This window comes from Sminthopsis crassicaudata, chromosome 4 (genome assembly GCF_048593235.1).
Source record: "Sminthopsis crassicaudata isolate SCR6 chromosome 4, ASM4859323v1, whole genome shotgun sequence".
NCBI lineage: Eukaryota > Metazoa > Chordata > Mammalia > Dasyuromorphia > Dasyuridae > Sminthopsis > Sminthopsis crassicaudata.
Window position 1 is genome coordinate 425767150 of NC_133620.1, and position 17096 is coordinate 425784245.

Genomic DNA, 17096 nt, shown 5'->3' on the forward strand with positions numbered 1-17096 from the left:
GTCTTCTTTGAGAAATAAGGACAAACAATCTGAACTCCCTCACTTCCATCTCTTAGAACATCTATAGCTTCTTTTGAAGTTCAGATCAAGTGCCAATTCCTGTGGTTGTTTCTCTTGAAAGAATATAAGTTCCTTAAAGAAGAGTAATGTTTATATTTTTAAATTTTTTATCCCATATACCTAGCACATAGTAGGTGCTTGATAAAAGCCTATTGATTAATTGATGATATTTAATTAAATTTGGAAGATGGATATGTCTTACCAAATATTAATGTAATAGAATGATTTCCCTTGTTTCTTGATTCATTTGAAATTCCCTACTTCTGACAGTGTTGGTATAAAACAAAACGCAGGGCCCTTAACAACAGCAAATGGAACCTGATGTTCTGTTCTTGTATTCCAAAACATTTCCCAATAGCAGAGTGAATTTGTGAAATTTAACAGTCAAAATAGGCAAGTTTCTTTTATATACAACTAGTTATGTCTGTTGTGTTAAAAGCAAATGCACCAACTTCTCCTGAAATTGAATTATTATAAAAATACATTTACTGATTCAATCATTTTGTCATCTTATATATGAAATTAGATTTCTCTCATTGTAGAAAGTACTTTTTCATCTGCTATTCAAATGCCCTGAGCTTATATCACAAAGAGATCACAATTGTGCTCATAGCATATATATGAGAGAGCTAATTATTTAAGAGTTAATCACAAAAGTAGCATGTACTTTGGAAATCAAGTTGGACATGAGTTTAGAACATCTATAATCAAATGCCTGTGCTTGTGTGACCTTAAACACTCACTTAATATCCAGATTTCATTGGATATATCCAAACTCAATGCTTTTCCAGCTTTATAGAACCTATCAAGGTTTGCCTTTATAGAACCTAGCAAGGTTTTCAAGAAGCTAAAGTCCCCTCCATACCACAACAAAGCAGAACTTTGGGGGAAGCAAGTCCATACAACATGTCTACTGAGACACTATATCTTCCTCTTTTGCATTCCACATCATAGCTATTATCCGAATTTAATCAAGTATGGAAAGAACTTCTTAATGGAAACTCAGAGCATTTAATATAATTTAGGAGGACTCTAAATAAAAACAGTACACTGTAAACATTCTTAGTTCACCATGACCCTTGCTATTCCCAGAGAGTAAATTAGGTACTTTTAGAAATGCCTCTCCCTCCTTCTGATCCTGGGAATGATAGAGTACACTAAAAGTCATTTTAAATGGCTTTAATTTTAAGCAATAACACTTTTACTACTAAGAGAATAATTTTTACTATTTTAAATGAAGCCCTTTGAACATTACCATCTCATGTCTCTCTGCATGTCTTTTTTATTCACTTAAATAACAGATATATAAAAAGAGTCATATTTCCAAAGACAGAAGAAAAATGCTTTCAATCACTATTTATTAGATAAATGTAGATAAATGATTAAATAAAACAACTTTGAAATACCATCTCACACTTATCAGATTGGCTAATGTGACAAAAGAAGAAGAAGAAGAAGAAGAAGAAGAAGAAGAAGAAGAAGAAGAAGAAGAAGAAGAAGAAGAAGAAGAAGAAGAAGAAGAAGAAGAAGAAGAAGAAGAAGAAGAAGAAGAAGAAGAAGAAGAAGAAGAAGAAGAAGAAGAAGAAGAAGAAGAAGAAGAAGAAGAAGAAGAAGAATCAGTAAACATCATATGTAATGGTGATAAACTAGAACCTTTCCCTGTTAGATCAGGAGTGAAACAAGGTTGCCCACTATCACCATTACTATTCAATATAGTACTAGAAACTCTAGCCTTGGCAATAAGAGCCGAGAAAGAGATCCAAGGAATTAGAGTAGGAAATGAAGAAATCAAATTGTCACTTTTCGCAGATGACATGATGGTATACTTAGAGAACCCCAAAGACTCTGCTAAAAAGCTATTAGAAATAATTCAGAATTTTAGCAAAGTCGCAGGATACAAAATAAATCCACATAAATCCTCAGGATTTTTATACATTACCAACACAATCCAACAGCAAGAGATACAAAGAGAAATTCCATTCAAAATAACAGTCGATAGTATCAAATATTTGGGAATATATCTACCAAAGGAGAGTCAGGAATTATATGAGCAAAATTACAAAACACTTGCCACAAAAATAAAGTCAGATTTAAATAATTGGAAAGACATTCAATGTTCTTGGATAGGCCGAGCGAATATAATAAAGATGACAATACTCCCCAAACTAATCTATTTATTTAGTGCTATACCAATCAGACTCCCAAGAAACTATTTTAATGACCTAGAAAAAATAACAACAAAATTCATATGGAAGAATAAAAGGTCGAGAATTGCAAGGGAACTAATGAAAAAAAAGTCAGAGGAAGGTGGTCTAAGTGTACCTGATTTAAAGCTATATTATAAAGCAACAGTCACCAAAACCATTTGGTATTGGCTAAGAAATAGACTAGTTGATCAGTGGCATAGGTTAGGTTCACAGGACAAGATAGTGAATAAAAATAGCAATCTAATCTTTGACAAACCCAAAGATCCCAAATTTTGGGATAAGAATTCATTATTTGACAAAAACTGCTGGGAAAACTGGAAATTAGTATGGCAGAAACTAGGCATGGACCCACATTTAACACCACATACTAAGATTAGATCAAAATGGGTCCAAGATTTAGGCATAAAGAACGAAATCATAAAATAAATTGGAGGAACATGGGATGGTTTACCTCTCAGACTTGTGGAGGAGGAAGGAGTTTGTGTCCAAGGGAGAACTAGAGACCATTATTGATCACAAAATAGAACATTTTGATTACACCAAATTAAAAAGTTTCTGCACAAACAAAACTAATGCAAACAAGATTAGAAGGGAAGTAACAAATTGGGAAAACATTTTTACAGTTAAAGGTTCTGATAAAGGCCTCATCTCCAAAATATACAGAGAATTGACTTTAATCTATAAGAAATCAAGCCATTCTCCAATTGATAAATGGTCAAAGGATATGAACAGACAATTTTCAGATGATGAAATTAAAACTATTTCCACTCATATGAAAGAGTGTTCCAAATCACTATTGATCAGAGAAATGCAAATTAAGACAACTCTGAGGTATCATTACACACCTGTCAGATTGGCTAAGATGACAGGAACAAATAACGATGAATGTTGGAGGGGCTGTGGGAAAACTGGGACACTGATGCATTGTTGGTGGAGTTGTGAAAGAATCCAACCATTCTGGAGAGCAATCTGGAATTATGCCCAAAAAGTTATCAAAATGTGCATACCCTTTGACCCAGCCATACTACTACTGGGCTTATACCCCAAGGAACTACTAGAGAAGGGAAAGGGTCCTGTATGTGCCAAAATGTTTGTGGCAGCCCTTTTCATAGTGGCTAGAAGCTGGAAGATGAATGGATGTCCATCAATTGGAGAATGGTTGGGTAAACTATGGTATATGAATGTTATGGAATATTATTGTTCTATAAGAAATGACCAACAGGAGAAATATAGAGAGGCTTGGAGAGACTTACATCAACTGATGCTGAGTGAAACGAGCAGAACCAGAAGATCATTATACACTTCAACAATGATACTGTACGAGGATGTATGCTGATGGAAGTGGATTTCTTCAACATAGAGAAGAGCTAATCCAATTCCAATTGATTAATGATGGAAAGAACCAGCTACATCCAGAAAAGGAACAATGGGAAATGAATGTAAACTGTTATTTTTACCTTCTGAATCCAATTCTTCCTGTGCAACAAAAAATTCGGTTCTACACACATATATTGTATCTAAATTATACTGTAATATATTTAACATATATAAGACTGCTTGCCATCTGGGGGAGGGGTTTGGGGGAGGAAGGGAAAAAATCTGAATAGAAGTAAGTGCAAGGGATAATGTTGTAAAAAATTACCCATGCATATGTATTGTCAAAAAATTGTTATAATTATAAAATAAAATAAAAATAAATAAATTAAAAAAAAAAAAGAGAAAAGAGTAAGAAGGCTAATAGGAATAATAAAAAAAACTGTGGGGAAAAAAAAAAAAAAGAAGAAGAAGAAGAAGAAGAAGAAGAAGAAGAAGAAGAAGAAGAAGAAGAAGAAGAAGAAGAAGAAGAAGAAGAAGAAGAAGAAGAAGAAGAAGAAGAAGAAGAAGAAGAAGAAGAAGAAAATGTTGGATTTTGGAGAGGATATAGGAAAACTGGAACACTAATGCCTTGTTGGAACTGTGAATTGATACAACTATTCAGGAGAGAAATTTGGAACTATCTAAATATCCATAAAACTATCAAAATCTTTGATCCAAGTATCACTTCTAGATCTATATCTTAAAGACATCCAGAAAAAGGGGGAATTTATTTCCATTTTTTTCTTTTTTTTTTTGTTTGTTTGTTTTGTGTTTGGGTTTTTATGAGACAATCAGGATAAAGTGATTTCTCCAGAGTCCCAAAGCTAGTAAATGTTAAGGATCTGAAGCCAAATGGGAACTCAGGTCCTCCTGACTTCAGGATAGAGCATCAGCACCGATGATCTAGCTACTGCTATCCACTGCACCATCTAGCTGCCCCAAAAGGACTTATGTGTCCAAAACTATTACAACATTTTTGTGGTAGCTAAGAATTAGAAAGCTAAGGGATAATCCAATTGGGGATTTACTAAACAAGCTGTGATATGTGATTATAACGGAATACTACTGTGCTATAAGAAATAAGAAGCAGAATGATCTCAGAAAAATTTGAAAAGACTTGCATTAATTGATACATGGTGAAGTGACCAGAACAGAAGAATGTTGTATACAGTAACAATATTGTTCAGTGAAGAACTGTGAATGACTTAGCTATTCTCAGCAATTTAATGATTTTATACAATCCCAAATGACTAATGATAAAGCGTACTATCTTCCTCCAGAAAAAGAATTGATATTGTTTGAATATAGACTGAAGCATCTATTTTTCACTTTCTTTCACTTTTTTCTTTTACTCATCCTTTTGTAGAAAATGACTAATATCTTATACATCTTATGCATAATTATACACGTATAACCTATATCTGATTGCTTGCCATCTCTAGAGAGGGGAAGGGGAAAAGGGGGATAGAATTTGGAACTCAAAACTTTAAATACTTTTTTAAAAAAGATAAAAAATAGAATCATAAAAGGTCACTATTGGAGTTTCCTTTATTTAAAGGGAGGGTATGACAAAATTAAATAAGGCAAAAGTTTAAATAAAGAACAAAATATTCTTTATGTCATATAAGTTTTATTTTTTTCTGTACAGCCTATTTTCCATTATTGGAAAATGGCTCATACATAGCTCTGATTTATCCATAGCAATTTTTTTCTCCCCCTAGTCAAATTTATACAGTTAACATTTACTCTGATTTTTATTCTGATGGTATTTTTATTCCTTTTATACGTACAGCCATTAGCTTGGATGGGAAAATATTTCAGTCAGTAAGTATTGATTAAGTGCCAACTATGTGCCAGACCCTGTACTAGAAACTTGGGATAAAAAGACACAAATGAAATAGTTCCTCTCTAGGAGTTTGTAATCCAAGTAGGAAAAACAATTTGAATGCATAGTTTTCTCTCCCTCTCTCTCTCCTTCTCTTTCTCCTTCTCCCTCTTCCTCTCTCTTTCTCTGTGAATATGTATTTTTTAAAGATACAGAAACAATGAGTGCCCAGTGTAACAGGACAAAATTCAGTCAGTCCAATGAACATTTATTAAACACCTAAGAGCTGAAATACAAATACAAAAAAAGACAGACTCTGCCCTCAAAGAGCTTATAATTCATTGCAGATAAATGTTATGTCTTATAGGTGAATTTCAAAAAATCACTATGAAAGACTGGGATAAGGTGAAGCAAAGTGAGAAAGCAATTCCTTTGAAAAAGACCTTGTGATTTTAGTTGAATGAAAAATGTAGTAGGAGTTTGTAGTACTGCATGGGTGCCCAAGCAGCCAATTCAATCTTATTTCATATCCATTAAAGAATTACATTTTTTAAAGGATAATAACAGTACAGTTGTGCTATATCCTAGGTAGACCTCTCCTTGATCACTATAGTCACTTCTGGGGGGCTACATTTTAGGAGGGTTCTTGACAATCAAGATCTATTCAAAAGAGAATGACTAGACTTGAGCCTGAAATTCTCCCTAGAGAATAGACTGCAGAGGGAAATTTAAAATGCTGACATGTGGAAAGAAGATTAAATGTATTCTGCAAGGAATGATGGATCAGGAGAGGTGCAAGCACAGATTTGCTATGGATAAATCAAAGTATGAATAACTCATTTTGATTCAACATAAGAAAGAATCTTTAAACCACTAGAGCTGTCCAAAAATTCAATGGGTTGTCCAGAATGTGCTAAGTTCCCTGATACTGGAGGAGTTTAAGCAAATGTTAGATTAATATGTTAGGAATGTCCTAGAGGGATCCACACTTCAAGGAGGGATTGAACTAACTGATCTTTACATCATTTTTAGCTCTATGATTTTGATTCTATCTTTGTTGCAAGTGGAAAGTGTGAAAGGAGGTATCACTTTAAGCTTCCATGATAACTAAAGAGGCACAAAAGGAGATGAAATTGGGCATTTTCAAGTTTGGTCATGTATGTTCTTAATTTAAATAACAATGAATTTCCCAAAGATCAGGTACACCCATATGACAAACACAAATAATGTGAAGATTGCCTGCCTTTTGGGACATCCCCTTCAATTCTTGCCAAAAAGAAAAAAGAAAAAAGAAAGCAGAAACTGATTGTTTCTACTTTATTCACTGCTCTAAATCAGAAATCAAATGATGAATGGAAATCACAGTGGAGTCATTTTTTTAGTCCAGAAAAATAAATCACATTTCACAGAGCCAGAAACTCTCTTTTTACTCATTTCTCTTCCTCCACCCTTCATGTAGTTATGGATCCTTGATCCCACCATTATGATTCAGTAGTGAAGAAAAGTCACATGCTTGGAAGGAACATCCTTTTCCTCTTGCCTATTATGACACCAATTGCATTCATATAATTGCAGCTTTGTAACACTGGATCCTGATTGGCACAGTTTCCTCTCCTGAGAGGTCAAATGTTTCTTCTCCCCAGTGATCATTTCTTGGTGACCCCTTGATTGAGTTATGAAATAATTTTTCCTTTTCCTTTCCCTATTTTAGCCACAAAATTTGTCAGGTCTAAATCTCTACCTTCCTAGTGCCCCAAAATAAATTTACATGTAGAAAACAAAAGTTTCTTTTCTATTAAAAAAAGATAGAAGAAGAATAAAGACCCTATAATCCTTTCTGTTTGTTCATCAATATTGACAGAAGTCACAGAGCTGCAAGAGAAATATTCTGGAACCAGATAACTCCAATTGTTAAATTTTCAGTGTGATCATTTATACCTTGGAAATGAGGAAATGCTACAAATAAGGGCTTAGATTATTGTTTTATTAATGATTTAGGTCTAAGAATGTGATAAAGAAAATGTAAGTTCAAATGATGAATGTTTTATCTTTTTAAGTTTGCTTAGAAGTTGGTTAAATTGGTACATTTTCTCATAAAAACAAGGCTATTACAATCAAAAAAATTGTTTTGATCTTTTTCAATTGAATTTACATAGAAATGGACCTGAAACAAGTCATGATCCTACTATTATGTTTTTATGTTGAATGTTCTATAGTCTATTACCTGGGTGAATAAAGTCACTTTTACATAACAATAAAATTTCTGGGATGAAAGCTCATCTTCTGAAGATTCACTGACAGGACATAAGTTCCTACTACATTAGCAGAGAAGATGACAGAGACAATTATTTTTATCCCATTCCTTTATGAGATTTTGTCTTCCAGGTAATAAAAATAACAATGACAACAGTAATATGTAGTGTTTTAAGCTTGAAAAGCATTTTGTAACTATTACTTCATTTGATACTCACAATTTTGGGAAATACATATATTGTTATCCCCATTTTACAGATGAGGAAACTGAAGCTAAATTAAGAGGTTAAGTGTCATGTCCAAGGTCACAAAGTGAGTAAAGTTCTAAGGCTAGCTCCAAGTTCCAATCTCATTTACTCTTTCTTTTTATAACTCTTCTTTCTATTTGTTGGAGGTGTTCAGTTTTTTTCTGACTCTACATGACTCCATAGGGTTTTCTTGGCAAAGATCCCAGAGTAGTTCACCATTTCTTTCAGGGAAGAAGTTATGTGACTTGTTCAAGTCCATATAGTTGGAGTATGAGGCCAGATTTAAACTAAAAGATTTCCTGACTCTAAGCTCAGTATTCTATCCATTGTGCCATCTAGCTGCCCAAAGCAGCTTTCTTCCTACACAGAATAATAATGATGAATATTTGATATGGGAATATATTACCTGTACTTCTCCCTATTTCCAGATGAAAATCCTTTTAATCCCAATATTTATGAGCTACTCATTTTGCCCTGGGGAAAATCTAAGGGGTTGGCATGTGTTTATTCATCATAATAGTAGATTAGATAATATGGACTACATACCCTATAGCATTTAAAATTGGATAATGATCAAGGAAAATGATTTAAAACAATACTCTCTTTTGGAAAATCTGACAGAAACCTGGGCATAGCAGTTTTTCTGCAAACTGTATACACCTTTAATTCTCAATTAGGGATTGGTTTTGAATATCAGAGCATAATTCATGATCTACCAAATACTATTAAATATGCAACTGTGGATATTTTCCTACTATAATCCAAAGTGTCAGGAAGGTAGCTGAAGATACAAAGCATTTTGCATCATCTGTATACCATTTGAACCCAGTCAACTTAAATGTGTCAATATGATACCAAGATTGCTGTTTCCACAAACATGAGTTTTAGTTTCAGATGGTTGATTATTCATTGTAAAATATTATAAGTAAATATAATCAAGCAATTAATGTCCACTTTGCAGACAGTTCCTATAACAGTTTGATACTTCCCACAACTCTAAATGTCCATACAGTGTATTATTCATAAATCACTAACAATGGAGCCAGAATAATGGAAAATACAGGAAAGTTTCTTTCAAGGAAATAGAATCTATGATCAAATATACTTTTACATATGGTTAGCTTATTCTAAATAAATTGATTTCTACTTGTAGACCACAATATGAATACAAATTCAAGCTTTTGAAAGACTATGCATGGGACTTAGAATGGAATAACTTTTTAAGTTTAGATCAATGGTTAAACATGCAGCCCATAGCTGCATGTAACCATCAATACTTTCAAATGTGACTAGAAGCAGATTGAAATTGGTAATATTTAACAAAACAAAGATACAATTTTGTTGTTGTTCAGTTCTTTCAGTTGTATATGAATCTTCAAGACCTCATTTGGGATTTTCTTGATAAAGATATCAGAGTGGTTTGACATTTCCTTCTCCACCTCATTTTACAGATGAGGAAAGTGAGGCAAACTATAGCTTAGTTTCACAAAGCTAGTAAGTGTCTGAGGCTAGAATTGAACTCAGGAAGATGAATCTTCTTGACTCCAGACCCAGTGCTCTATCTACTATGCCACAGTACATTTTATAGCCAACTTAATATGTTGCCTACAGGGATCCTAATATACAGATTAGTGATCCTTGTTTCCATTTGACAATGATATTTTAAATGATAAAATGTGGACTTTTAGATGCAGAGTAATACCTATACTCTCAAAGATGGAGATCACTTTTAGGTACCTAATTACTAACCATATAGCACCATTCTAAGTACTGAGGGGAAAGGTGAGGAGGGCAGGAGGGTAGATAGAATTATGAATAATATAATTGTAATTATATAATGTTATATTCATATATAATTTTTGAATTATATTAACATAATTATTGAATAGTGTCACTGAATCCATGGGATAATTACAAGTAAAACAGAATAGAAAGAGAAAAGGAAAGGGACAAGGAAGAGCTCTTTTCTCCCCTGTGCCTCATAAAACCCCTAGTTTCAAGGTTCTTAAAAATATTTTCTCACAGGAGTTTGAAAACCAAAAAATATTGGCAAGAAAAGAGCAGATTGTCATGGAAGTCATTATTTCAACTCTAAACTATTTTGTGTAATTATACATTACATAATATCTAGAACAGGTGGTCCTTACTGTGACAAAGCACCGTGTTCATATAATGAACCATGTTGTAAGATGGACTAGAAAGTTGATAGCTCACATATAGGTACTGTCAACTGGTGGCCTATGTGAATTTCAGAGAATTGGCAGAACATGTTTAAATAGCAGATAATTGAGATAAAAATTTAAAACTGTCCCTTTATCAGGTGGCATGAAATAAGCAGAAATGGGAAATGGAAAATAGCAAAGAACACAGACTACCATTTCCAAATGTGTTTTCAAGTCTCTAGTTTTCAGTGCCTCAGCAAAATCTGTAGCTATTTCATTGAGCCCAAATCACTGAGTAAGAAAAATATTATTTAACAATTTCTTAGAAGGAATCTAGCATATAACTCAATGCTAAAGTTTTCTAATTTGTGACACTTATAATTTGTAAAATGATAGTAGATGGTCTAAACCCAAGGCTTCTTAAACTTTTTTTCCCATTTTCAACCCCTTTTCACCTGAGAAATTTTTTCCTGAGTATATAAGATAGGCATGCAAAACAAATATTTACTAGTAATAAATTATAATTTTGTGACCTTCACATTCAGTTATGAGATCATTTTTGGGGTAATGACACAAAGGTTAAGAAGTTTGAGTCTTAAGAAGGTCTGAGATTCCTTTCACTTTAAAACTATTATCCTATGGTTCTTTTTAACAATGAAGTGGTTGAGATCAATTCCAGTGGTCTTGTTATGAAGAGAGCCATCTTTACCCAAAGAGAGGACTGTGGGGATTGAATGTGGATCACAACATAATATTTTCATTTTTGTTGTTATTTGCTTGCATTTTGTTTTCTTTCCCATTTTTTTTTCCTTTTTGATCTGATTTTTCTTGTGTAGCATGTTAATTGTGGAAATATGTATAAAACAATTGCACACGTTTAACATATTTTGGATTACTTGCTATCTAGGGGAAGGGAGAGGGGAAAATAGGAAGAAAAAAATTGGAACACAAGAGTTTGCAAGGGTGAATGTTGAAAATTATTGATGCATATGTTTTGAAAATAAAAAGCTTTTAAAAAAAGATTTTTAGGTTACCAAAAAATGGTTGTCCTATAATCTCCCTTCTCTTGTCTAATATTTTTAAAATATTTTAGTTATTTTTTTAAAGGCTGCCTATCATAGAATAAATTTTCTAGTTTACCCAATTCAAAGTATGTTGAGTGGTTGAGATAAAATGCAAAGTAAAGTGCTAACGATGCGTTTTTTCCCTCTTACTGGAAATATGCTTTCTTTGCATCTCTAGTTTACAGTTTTTTACTCATTTGATACTCAGCCACAGGAGAACAACATTTCCACCTTTTGTTGCAAAAAACCTGAGTTTATAGCTACCCTTGTCTTTGTTAAATGTTCTTTGAGTCCACAGGAAGTCAATGGGAAACAGAAATTCTCCCACAGGATGTTGTCCCCAAAGAGAGAGGCCCTGAGAATTACTCTGCCCAAGTCAGGATGTTGCTGGAGCTAAGCAGATAATGTCCTAAATAAAACAACATGACTAGGTTTAGACTTTTTGTCATCAGTGAATATCAGATGATTATATATAAATAAATGCATCAGTCAAAATAACTGCAAGACCCAAGCAACAATCAATATTAAGCTATAATCTAAAGCAAAACTTTCTGAACTATCTGGAGAAGTACACAGAAATGGCATCCATTGTATGTATGTGATCATGCATTAATTTAAATTCAGAAGATTGGGCTTTGCCGGAATTCATGAAATAGGAAAATTCTTTAAATATTGTCAAACGTGACGGTATAATTGGGAGCTCACAAGTCTTATTCCGGCACAGATGATTCCTGGAAAAGGCATATCTGTGAACTACAAATTGTTTATCATGCCTGCAGCTAAGAACTCTGGTGTCAAGCAATTCATTCCACAGTCTGAGTCTCCTACTCCCAGAAGGCCAGGCATCTTTTAGGAATGACAACAAAAAGATTGTCATTTTTTCATGATAATATTTTATCTATAACAGCAATTATTCTGTGTGATTAACTGTTGACCAATCCTGTCTCTTTTGAATGCCCTTCCATAATCCTTAGCTGCTATAGCCTTCTTTTATTTACCCCTTTGCCACCTGAGGAAGAACCAGAAACAAGAGAGACAGAGAAACAGGCACACACAGAGACAGAGAGACAGAGATAGATATAGAGAGACAGACAGGCCAACAGACAGAAACAGAGATAGAGAGAGACTGAGACCAAGACAGAGAAAAATGGAGACAGAGAGAAGCAGAGATGGAAGACAGAGACAGAGAGAAATATATTGATGTAGATAGATACATACATACATACATACTAGCTATTTACAAAATACATTTTATACAGCTCTTTTCTTGTAATGACAGAGTAGGACTCAGGAAGAATTACAAAAGAGAATGTTTCAGTAACAATAAACCAAAAGAACTTATCTGAAGTAAACAAAGAACATTGCCAGAAGTGTTTTATCTTGAAGGTATTCATATTTCAAGATAATGATTCAATAATATTGTTGAGATGACTCAAAGATGACTACAAACTTTCAAAACCCATGATACAGCATGACCAAATCCATTTGAGAAAACTCATGGCTATGTTTAGATTTTAATTGTACAAGATGGCCAAATGTTGTCTTTTAGATACTGAAAATTATAACTATTCAACATCAGGTTGAAAACAGATTTCAACTTTCTCTTATCTTTTAAAATATTTATATAACTGGTTATCACGGAATACTCATATCTTACATTTTCTTAACATTAGAGGATGCATAACATGCTTTATCTCCCAACTAGACAATGAACTTTTTAAAGTCAGTGCTATCTTAGACCTCATTGTGTCCTCAATATTGCCTAGTATAGTGCCTTATAATGAATAAGTACTCAATAATATCTAATGGTTCATTTTAATTTCATTTCTGTTGGAGTCTATAACTTTATACCTCAGGCAACTTGGTTTGCAAAGTGGTACTGGATAAGAGATTTAAATCTCTTTTTTTCATTAACTACCCTGAAGTTTACTGTAATATTGGCTTCCAGTCAGGCAAGAAAATATAACTTCTTTTTGATTTAAAAGTAATCACAAAAAAAAAAAAAAAAAAAAAACCACAAACTTCTTCAGATGGAATCTAATCTGTTCCCTTTTCACCATTCTATTTTACACTGTGATGAACAGAATATACCTGCATAAACTTCATCCAATAATCAGCATTAATTGTTACACAGTATTAGGAATTTTGCTAGGTGCTGGAGATATAAAAGAAAAAAAATTAAACACTCTCTTCCCTCATGGAGCTTACATTCTCCTAAAACCCAAAAAGTCATTTCAGAACTAGACTTAGCATGTGAAAAATTGACGCTAGTGTATTACTCTTTACAAAGCTCTAAGCAGTGCCTGACTTAAACAGCAATGAGCTACCAAAGCCACTTCTTGAGCTGAATGCATTTTTTAGGAGCTGATAGTAGACGTTCCTGCTACTTGCACTGATTTGTTTTTCAAACGATACTTAAAATGGTAAATGGTCATTACTTGCCCTTTCTGAAACCCTAAAAAAAATTGCCACTACAAACCAGTATCACTGTTGTGCAGCTGAACTTAAATTACAACTTAATTTCATTCTTATCTCAACCTATGTAATAGCTAGGTTCATTCACATCTTGTCCAGTCTAGGTAATCAGTGGGCTTACATAAAGAAGTCTAAATCCTGCCTGACAAAACAAATGACAGGTTTTAGAGTTATTAATATAAAAATGCAACCAGTCGTGCAATCTCTAAGTTGGAAAAAGAAATATATATACATTCTCAAGGCAAATACGACCTTTGAATTATCCACATGAGTGACTGTAATTGCTTTTGGTGTGCTAATAAGAATGCTCAAACAAGTATCAGAATTACTCCTGGAAACCCAAGCTGAGAGGTAATAGCATCTCATGCTGAAACATTCAATAAGCTAACCAACCACTAGAACGGTGTCATTCTGGGACACAGATCATGTTGAAAGCTTCACATGATTGCTCAAGGAACATAAATTTAAGTAAAAAGAAATATCTGACTATCACCTTTAGTAATATCTGAACGGTTTCAGAATTTTTTGAAGTTGTCTTTTCAGCTTGTTTTCAGGGGGCTTTACTAAAAATTTTTCCTGAGGGAACTATGTATATAATCTTAGATTGAGAGTAGGAATTAACCTTAGGAGGTCCACTAGCTGAAACCTTATCCCTTCATCTTATAGCTAAAGATGCAAAATCCCAAGTTAGTGAAGTCAAGTAACAAGTACCAGAGGTAAAATTTGAACACATTATTTTAGCAACTCACTCTCTAGCATGATAAAGTTTAGAAATGAGTTTCCTTACAATAATCCTGTAAAGATAAGTAGCAACTCTCATGGTCCCAATTCAACAGATGATGGAACTGATTTGGTAAATAAAATGGCTCATCTTAACATAACACAGCAGCAGTATTTGAGTTAGTATTCAAACTCAGGACTTCAGATTTTAGAATATATGTCCCTTACTTCCTTCCTACCTGAAAATATTTATTGGGTTTTAATTCTTTATCTTGAAATTAGCTGATTAAGGCTGCCATTCAATCATGAAATAATCATCAATTTATTTTTATGTCTTGTATATATTTCTGTATGCTTTCAGAGATTAATCTATTCTCTATTATTATTATTATGGCTTTTATACTTTTGTTTCATTATTTTACAAATAAGCTATAAGTGAATATTGTAATCTCTTTTTAATCTGTTTTTCTCCCATTTACAACAATTAATATAGATCCTCTTCTCTCCTAAATTTCTTAGTGATTTCATCAACTCTTTTTTTTCTATTGGGCTTTTTGTTTTGAGGTTAAGTGACTTGCCCATGATCCCACAGCTAGTAAATGTTAAGTGTCTGAGGTCAGATTTGAATTCAGGTTCTCCTGACTTCAGGACCAGGGCTCTATCCATTGTGTCATTTTAGCTGCCCCTATCTCACCCATTCTTATAGGTTCAACTGTTGTCTCTATGTCCAGGAATAGTCTCTCTCCTAAATTCTAGTAGCACATTACCAGGTATTTATTTGACATCCAATTAAATATCTGATAGACATTTCAAACTCAACATGCCCCAAAACAAAATTCATTGTTTCCACATACATCCAAACTCTTCTTTTTTATTCACTTTTCTGTTTCTTTTGAAGGCATCATTCACCTTCTAATTATCCAAGTTTGCAACCTTGTAGGCATCCCCAACTCTTCGTTGTCCTTCACTACTTGTATTCAATTAATTTCAAGTCTTATAAATTATGACACTTTTAGAATATATCTCCAATCTACCCAATTCTCTTCAATTATATGGCTCCTATTCTTATTCAGGTTCTAACTACCTGTCACCTGTGGTATTGAAAAAGATTCTTAATTAGTCTCCTTACCCCAGTCCTTCCCTCCTCTAATATAACCTCCATATAGTTGTCAAAGTACTGATCTGACTGTCATTGTCTTTTTCAGAAAACTCTTGCCTCTAGGACAGGAGCTCTTAACCTGGGTTCCATGTGCTTCCAAAGGATCCACTGATAGATTTCAGAGCTTTGTGAAACTGGATGGGAGGAAAAATTCACCTCATTTTCACTAACTTCTAGTTAAAAGGTAAGATCTCTTTCAATTATTTAAAAAACATTAAAAACATGATGAGTTCCATAGGCTTCAGCAAACTCACTCAAAAAGGTCCACGATATAGAAAATATTAAGAACCTCTGCTCCAAAATAAAACATCATGTCCTCTGGCTGGCTTTTAAAGTTCTTCAAAATCTATCTCCAGTCTAAATTTTTAAGTTTATTGCATATTATTATCCTTCACACATAGTCAAACTGATCTTGCCATTCTACCATCCCCATATCTTTGCACAGAGTGCCTGCTCTTCATGCCTGGAATGGAATGGAGTTACCCAGAGTGAAATGGAATGGGATGAGGTAAAGTAGAATAGGATGGGATGGAATGGAGTTGAATGGGATAGAATGGAATGGAATAGACTGGAGTAGAAGGGGATAGGATGAAGCAGAATGGAGTCAAATGGCATAGGATTTTGTCTCCTATGCCTTAAAGAGTGTAAAAAGAACATAGTCCAGAAGGTAAAGTGAGATGATGAAGGATATCTGGACTCTCTATTGGAGCACTTATGATTCTTGGATTCCAATTTGAAGAACACTGCAAAATGTAGGATTAGCCACCACATCAAAAAGCTACATTCATTTACAGATTTTGTAAAGAATTTTTTCTCTCTCATTTTTGATACATTATTATACCTAAATATATTCCTACCAAATATCACTAACTTTTGTATAGGAATATATGCTAAAGGACCTTAGAAATCATACAATTCAACTTATTCATTTTAATTTAATTTGAACCTAGATTCTATGATTATACATTATTTTTCCTTTTTTACTATGACACTATGCCTAAATTAAAAAGGAAATAATTTTGATAAGTGTCTAGTAGAAGTAACAGTTTTGTCATCTTAAAAAATTAAGAAAGAAAATGTTATGAATGTATTAACATTTATTTAATAATATTAAATTTATTTTATAGCATATTATAATATACTTTATTAATTTAATTAAATCAATTAATTTATAACTAAATTTTAATTTAATAATAATATTATTATGTATAATAAATGTTTTTCTAAGAGATGCTAATATAATGATCATTGCAAAATAATTTATTTTGAATACAGGGACTTACATGAATTGTAACATGAACAGAACCAGCAAAACACTGCACACATGGTAACAGAATTACTGTATAATGAGGAACTGTGAATAACACATATTCTCAGCATTGCAAAGATCCAAGACCATCCCAAACTTCTGATGATAAAGCTTACTATCTGCCTCCAATTTTTCACTTTTTCACTAATTTTTCACTTTCTTTTTTGCTTTTTTTCAAGTCTTCTTATACTAAATGACTAATATGGAAATGTTATACATGATTACACATGCATAATCTATGTCTGTTTGCCAAGTGTC

The 17096-nt window shown here is 33.2% G+C and overlaps 1 protein-coding gene across 1 annotated transcript in view; it reads right to left on the minus strand.

The window, feature by feature from the left end:
* VAV3 (vav guanine nucleotide exchange factor 3) overlaps positions 1-17096 on the minus strand; it is a 448180-nt gene that overhangs the window by 295874 nt on the left and 135210 nt on the right. The gene's annotated exons all lie outside the window — the stretch shown is intronic.